Below are 8521 nucleotides of genomic sequence, written 5' to 3'. Positions count from 1 at the left end.
TATGATTCTTGAGTTAATAGTTTTGAAAACACAAGACAGTAAGGCTTTTTTATGAGGTGTTCTTAAGATTATTACTTAAATCTAACATGATCTATTACAACTTTTGTCACTTTACATCATACTGTAAGATCACCAGTAATGCACAGGCACTACAAATCAATAGGTTTACTGATGTACTGATGTGTGTACTTCAACAACAAATATCTCCAAAAAGACTTGAAAATTCTGTTTTGAAAGAACCTCATATTTATTTTATGATTGTGTTTCTCTATTATTGGATGAGTGATTTTGTGCACATGATGTCTGCAACTACAATGCCAATAAAATATGTCATATATTGGGTTGCTCTGCTCTGTCAGGCCTTCATTTATTTTTCTACATATTATTTCAATAGTTCACTATCTCTGCATTTATTTACTAGCCAGGTCATGTAAGGTGATACATACTGCAGCTTTCAAGCTAATATCTTGCAAGACCCTCCTATAAAATGTTAGTTTAATCAGTAACTTCATTAGAGATGCATTGATTTCAGAAATAAACTATGCACAGTCTAATGCATGTTTTCAGGAAAATAGTGTAATGCTTTGTCAAATATTATAAAGTCAGTGGTTTTATTAATCAAATGTTAAACCAAGCAGTCGGAGATCTGTCTAGAATGGACAATAAAAACAGGGAGTGAATGTAAAGACTTCATTTTAAGTGACTGTTTTTAAGCAGGTTTCACATGGAGCGTGTGCATAATAGACACTGGTATTGGCAAACTAAATTAATGCACCAAATGTATACATAAATACAATATAAAAAAGGCTACAATGTGGGGTATATTAAACCAAATATTAGTTTTAATAATCCATTAAACAGTCTGACATCCAATTACAACAAAATATACAGAGACTTTGCTGATAAAGTGTGTAAAAGGAAGTTATTGCCAGACATGTCCACTATAATGCATCAAATGTTGCCTGGCTGCTGCTTTGAAACCAGCTCTGCAAAAAGAAGCAGAACGAAAGAAGAAGAAGAAGAAGAAGAAGAAGAAGAAGAAGAAGAAGAAGAAGAAGAAGAAGAAGAAGAAGAAGAAGAAGAAGAAAGTGCCTCTGAGCTCTTTCTTGTTTTGCCTTTAGGGCACTGTCACTATTACAGCAACAAACCAAAAGCAGAAATGAACCTCTGTTTATAATATTAATTTATCAACCAGTGGTTTTGGTCCTGATTTGGAATCACTAGGTCATAGGACATGGATGTTATTGAAAAAACAATTATAACTCCCCAGGACTTTTGTAAGACAGAGAAAGCATTCATATTTAGTATAGTGAGGTGTCCCCTACATGCTGTTGTTAATTTGTAGCAGCACATTGTACTACCGTGACCACTGGAGGGTGCCACAGACCACCAGAGCAGCACAGGGCAGTCCCATCCTAAAGGTACGTCTAAATCTACCAACCTCTCGTGAGAAGACCCAGTCACTGTAAAACACAGTTTAATGATTTCCTAATTAAAACCTGGCCTTGTTAACTGAAACCAGAGCCCAATTTGTTAGTCCAGAGGGACAAAATGGGTATCCCCTTTCTTTGATGTGGATGGCAGTAAAATTAATGAGAGGCCTGACCAGAAGCTGAGAGGGCCTTATGTGTGTGGTTGTGTGACTGTGTGTATGATTGAGCAAAACAGTTTCATCTGAAAGAAGCAACTCAAAGCCCCACAGGAACACATCTGAATGGGGATATAACACTGACAGCACCTGGCAAAATGTGTGGTGTCTGTATGTGGGTAATTTTCAGTCCTGGAGACCTATCCACAACTCTTTATCATTAGGAATGCCTACTGAATCAGAATACAGATTGACGTCCTACTGATTAGAAAGAGACTGAATCCCCACAACAGCCAACGTGTTACTAAGGAGGATACTGGACCCGTGTAATTATTTATGGAAGGTCATATTACTGAGAAGAGAGGTGGCCACCAAGTTAATCAGTTAAAAAGTAATCATTGCACAGCAACAGCATGTAAATACAAAACAAACACAAAATACAAACACTAGCAATAGCGCACAGGTTAAACATAATCTCAAAATCAAAATTGCCCCATGTTTATTAAAAGTTTGTAGAAAATAAACGTCAATCCATCTCCCTTTAACTTCCTCCTGGTCAATGGAATGCAATGTTTAGCTAGTCACATTTATTGCCTTGATCCTCTATTGTCACAACCTGGAAAACAATTAGAGACACACCTTATGAACACACACTTATCTGTATAAACCTATAGTACTGGCACACCTACTCTAAATCACTTCCAGACAAATACACACACTTTCACACACCTTGGGCCTGTTCCAAGAGGCAGGCAGCTTTTCTGAGTAAAACCCAGAACCCGCACAAATCTGATGTAAAAAGACCTGTTCTGCAACATTTTTTAGATAATTCAGCAAACCTGCTTCTTAAAACAGATCCCAGCACAGTGTGGCTTTATTTTATGTACTGTAAAGGCAGTCTCCGTCAATAAAGAGAGACTACGTGAGACCCTCAGGACAATGATGACAGCATTGCTTTAACTTAGTTGTGCTATAACCACTATAACAAGGCTATAACAAGTGGCTATAACAAGGGTTTTTGCTTTAAATTGGGAAAAAAACAAATTATTTGAATAATGTAGCTTCATCCTAATAATCATTTAACAATAATCAACATTTTTCCAGACACATCCTCCCCATCTTGTGTGTGTGTGTGTGTGTGTGTGTGTGTGTGTGTGTGTGTGTGGGTGTGTGTGTGTGTGTGTGTGTGTGTGTGTGTGTGTGTGTGTGTGTGTGTGTGTGTGTGTGTGTGTGTGTGTGTGTGTGTGTGTGTGTGTGTGTGTGTGTGTGTGTGTGTGTGTGTGTGTGTGACTACAGTGAATTCCAATCATACATACACACTAAACAGACACCATGACATAATTTGGAGGGCTCTGGGCTCTTTCCAGTGCGTCTGTTATTGTTATGGTTCTGTGACCACTTTCCTACCCCACAATGTGAGGACACACACACACACACAAACTGTCTAAGAGTCCCATCATCCATGCCGCACCCAGGAGTGAGTGGGTGGGTGGGTGGGTTTGACTCCGGAGCCCGATTGATGTGGCCTGACTGGGGGGCTGATTGGTCATTGGAAAAGTCTTCTCTACATTGTCTTTCTGGTATCAGGAATGTAGAAAAGAGTGGGTGGCATGGGCAGGCAGCTAGATAACAAGTAGAGTTTTAAGTGATGATAAGTAAGTTGTTTGGAATAAAATCTGCAAAGTGCTTCCTGACATTTTCCAGCAGGTGCCCTCTGCTTGTGTGGCCAGAGATAAGATGTCAATAGTTTATAAAAAGTCAGAGAGCAATAAAGGGGCGTTTTGTGTGTCAGTCAGTCTGTTGATGACTGTCTGTATGTGTGATGTATTGATCAAAGGGAGGAAACCAGATGATGATGTGAATGTCTGGTCTCTGTCAGACGTTGATATTAGTAACCTGTGTCTGGCTGGAAACCTTTAGTGTGAACATAGAGAGGTCAATCCTAGCTAAAAAAAAAAAAAAAGCCCAATATTAGTATTTGCACTTTTTGGTTTTAAACACCTGATTTGAAACACCAGTCCTGTACAGTCTTCTTAATTTGTAACCTGTCAAAATGAAGCAGTCCACTTGTGTCACAGGTTGTATGCGTCTATGAGTTGTAAGCATTCCACCTGAGAGCAATTTTCCCCTTTCAGCGTCTCACATTGTTTCATTTGAATACTTGTAAAACAAAAACTATAACTATACTAAAACTATTTCACAAGATAAAACAAGAAAAAAGAAAAGTCAGAATGACTGACTTTTATCCTGAAGAAGCTAAAATGTGCTGAAATGTTGATCTGAGAAGTTTAAATAAAAAGACTGCATCTGAGTTATGAGTGTACAGCTTTCCTCTCCTTGTTTGATGTCTACCAGCAATACCAGTTTAACGTCAGCTCTATATTGGGAACCTTTCATTGCCTGGCACTGCTGTGTCACAAAGGCAAACTAATTGATTATGACAGTCCATAAAAAGTAGAACTCTTTGAGAAATGCCATTTAACAAGAAAGAGCAAAGACAATTCACTACTCTTTATCTCAAAGGTTGCCTTACCTGCAGGCTACGCCCGGGTCAATGCCCATGAAAGGCTTTTTCTAGTAGGAAGTGGGAGGGGTTACGGGCAGCGTGTTCATGCATGAGCATGTGCTGATTGTGACAGAAGGTGAGTGAAGCAAGAAGACCGGAGATAAGAGAAAGGAGGGCCATTATGTGAGAACACCTGAAACCATGCCTTCCGGCATTCACCTTGTTGCCTAACAACCACAGAGCATAATAATGATGACTCTGTGTTGTGTGTCATAAAGACGTCCCTCTCTCTCCACCAGGTGGGGTGCCTACCTGTCTGATTTCACGTCATGTCCTGTGATTGCTTCAGCTCAAACTCCTGTAATAATATTAATCAGCCAGAAATTCTTAAGCTTTACATGACTCACCTGTACGATAACTACAACATTTGTTTCTAATTATTGATTTTGGCCAAGTGCTAACATACACAGAGAAGCTCTAGCCTGAGATTACTGTTATATGATCTGCAACAGATAACTAATAACGGACTCTGTAAGAATGTTTTCCTTTATAGTGGAATTCATTAGTCTAGACTAGTCTAGTCTCTTTGGTGTCCCAGGACCCTTCATGTCTAGGGAGGAAATTGTTGCTTATAGTATGAGTCTAGCCTCGTCTCCGAGACTGGGGCACACTCACACATTCACACACCATACGCGTGATCACACTTGTTGAGGATGAGGTAGCCAAAAAATGATGTAATAGCCTGATCACTTTACCCGTCCTCCTCCTCCTCTTCCTCCCAGGACCTGGATGGCAGATCAATAAGGAATGGAAGGAATGAGAAGAGAGAGACTGGGGGCATGTGTGTGTAAGTGGCTGGTGAGAGAGAGAGGTGAGTTATTGACAGAAACAAGCTGTTTGCTGCCTCCTTCCTGTATCACTCAGAGCTTATGACATGTCAGCTATTTGCTACACTGTTTCTTAAAGCTCTGCATATTGAGTTGGACAGCGATGTCAGCCCACATGGGCTGCAGCCAACTGCAGAGAGGTCTGGCTTGTTATTAACGTGAGGGAATCTCCTGGGAATCAGCCTTTGGTCTCGTTCAGTGGTCAGGTCCGTTATTGGCTGGTGTGTGTGGGTCACTGGATTCCTCGAGCATGAGGTAAAAGTAATGAGTCATTCAAGGGTGGCCCCGGCCATAGACATATAATAATGCAACTATTAGACATTAGAGCAGAAACCAATAACAGTAATGTATATATATATATATATATATGTGTGTGTGTGTGTGTGTGTGTGTGTGTGTGTTCCTTCTCTCACTTAAGAATCTCCATGGAATGCTTTAGAGGACTTAAGAACAATATGCATGAAACTATGCAGTTTTACCACAAGTTAACACCACGGTGCCAAACAGTTGGTAGAGAGGTGGGTGCAAGCTAGATAGAGGGTGCCAAATGATCAGTCATAGAGGTGACCAGGCAAAGAGGTGGCACGCTTGCACTGTTCATCAAGTCTAATATTCATTTATTAAGTGGGTAAAAATTGACAAGTAGAAGTTCTTCATGAATCTAATTTTGTGAAATATCTAAGTTCAGTCCAAAAATAAACAGGGAAACCAGCACAGAAGAAGTCAGCAACTAATTTATGATCCCACAGTTTTACTAGAATAGTAGAAATAATGGATTGGAGACATTTTGGAAAGAATAAATCATTCCTGAAACAGTTCCCCATCAGTGTTATCTGGTGTTATTAAAGGTCCCATGACATGGTGCTCTTTGGATGCTTTTATATAGATCTTAGTGGTCCCCTAATACTGTATCTGAAGTCTCTTTTATATAGGCCTTAGTGGTCCCCTAATACTGTATCTGAAGTCTCTTTCCCGAAATTCAGCCTTGGTGCAGAATTACAGCCACTAGAGCCAATCCCACAATGAGCTTTCCTTAGGATGTGCCATTTCTGTGTCTGTAGCTGTTGAGGAGGAGAGAAGGGGGGGGGGGCAAGGTGGAGAGTGGGGGTGTGACCTTGACCAACTGCCACTTTGCTCGTTTGAAAGCCATGATGTCTCTCATCGGCCCATCTGAGCTTTCATTTTCTCAAAGGAGAGCAGGATACCCAGGGCTCAGTTTACACATATCACCATTTCTAGCCACTGGGGGACCATAGGCAGGCTGGGGGAACACATATTAATGTTAAAAAACCTCATAAAGTGAAATTTTCATGCCATGGGACCTTTAATATTAGACATTAACTGCCCTGTTGTAGAGAACATTTAGTTGAAAATACAGTAGTCAAGCCTGCTTGAGTGTGAACTTGTCATGCTCCTTCTCAGCAAATGGTGATACAACTCAGAACTGTAACAGGGGCATAAAATGGTCAAATACACTTTGTCACACCCATAAGAAATTCTTCAACGTGCTTTGACAGATTCTTTTGGTTACTTGGAGGTATCTAGCAGATAAAAAACAACAACATTAGCCTTCATTTGGAGTTGTGTTTGTGTCAAAATGGCATTTAAGTTCAATATTCACTTTTCTTTTAGCTCTGTTTTGGTCTCCACCAACTCCTGGGAAACTATATTCAGCTTAAGCTTAATTTAAGATACCTAGCAGAACTTGAGGAGCAGGACCATGCCTCAACCTAGTCACTCCCCGCATTTCCATAAATACCAGTTTAACCAACCCGTCCTGTTCCGCCATTGTATTCTGCATCACCCCCTTCCAACCCTTTTTTTCTAATTCTTCCTCTTATAGAATCCTGAGGATTTCGTTGTGCCCGAGTGCTAGGGTAGATTCCCATCAAAGCTTCCCCCAATGCATTAAGCAAAGCGAACACGCTTCTTCAAGCTCAAATCTCAACTATTAATGATACGTTCACTTTAATACATTGTTAAATGTATTTTGTAAATGGTGTGGTCGTGGTGAATGATATGTCCACTAGCTAGTTGCTAACTTTGTCTGTCTGCTGTTTGCAGTGTGTATAGTGTTCATCAGATCTTTTTCGCTAGAAACAGCTGCAAATGAGGCTGATGACAGCAGTGAGCCTGAACCTTGTGGACAGTAAAACCACTATAAAAGAGCTGAAGGACACTGAAAAGCTCTGTAGAACTGAGGGGGTCTGGGTACCTGGGAAGCTAACCTTGTAGAGCGCGCGCCCATATGTAGAGGTGTCCTCCTTGACGAGGTGGCTGCGGATTCGACTCTGTCCTGCGGCCCTTTGCTGCATGTCGTTCCTTCTCTCCCCCTTTATGTCTTCAGCTGCCCTATACGGATAAAGGCCTAAAATGCCCAAAAAATAATCTTAAAAAAAAAAAGAACTGAGGGGGGTCTGACACACTGACATATTCCAATTTTAAGTGACTAGTGAACATAAATTACAGGGGTGAACCCTTTAGATGGGATCTAACCAATGATATCCCAGTGGTCACAGAAACACATTACCAAGACAAGCCGCCAGTGTGGCAACGAACAATACGCGCAGGAAACTCAACTTAATAGTTTTGCTGACTGAATAATTTGTCATGCAGATTTTCGCCCCGGGATTGTTTGAGGTCAGTATTGGATCTGTGTTGTGCGTGTTTTCGTCCACCCCTGAGCCAAAGTAATGTTTTTTCAGGCAACATGCAACATATTAGCAAAGTGTTAAGAAAAGCAAAAACACAGTTTGTTATTGTTTTTAATCTTAAGAAGTTCCCCATAATCTCCCATTTGAGACGTGACTGTGATTTTCCCCAGAAACCACAAGGTAGAATGGAAAACATCTCATTTCAGGTCTTGAAGTCAGCCTTGTGTCAAGTTTGTTATTGCGTTGATGGGTGGAGGTACAGTGTGATAACAGGTTAATGAGCTCTCTGTCATACTTTCCCTTCAGCACTAAGTGTCACTGCTATGGCTTAACATTTATTTTTGATATTACATTGACAGGACATGCAGTGCCAACCAAGAGAAAATAAACATCAGTCAAAAAGCTGTTTTGGAAAATGTTATGCAGGTTGGTATGTACTGCCTGCAGAAAAAATAAGCAACTAACAATGGGCCCTTCTTGAAAACATATTGACATGTCACAGCAGGAAAAGCCCAGGTCTAGATAATAAAATGAAAGCAACATTATGTAACTATTTTACCTTAAAGGACAATTCCAGCGCAAAATGAACCTAGGGGTTAATAACATATGTAGACATGAGTCTACCGTTCTCTGGGACATGTTTTCATGCTAATTGAATGCGTCTCGGGCTTTTAACAAGCTACCGTAAAACCGGTGGTTATCTGCTAACCCCAGCTTTTGGGGGAACTTGGTAAATCACTATTTTCTACCACTAACAAGGCTCAAAATAGCACCACACTTAAACGGTAGCAAACATGCAAACCGAATCATTGAGAACTTTGTAAGTGTACAGAAAGTTTATTAAAAAGATAGATTATAAAGACAGTAGCTATTTGTGTTTACATTC

The sequence above is a fragment of the Sander vitreus genome, chromosome 10, assembly GCF_031162955.1.
Source record: "Sander vitreus isolate 19-12246 chromosome 10, sanVit1, whole genome shotgun sequence".
Lineage (NCBI taxonomy): Eukaryota > Metazoa > Chordata > Actinopteri > Perciformes > Percidae > Sander > Sander vitreus.
This window is presented reverse-complemented; position numbering follows the sequence as displayed.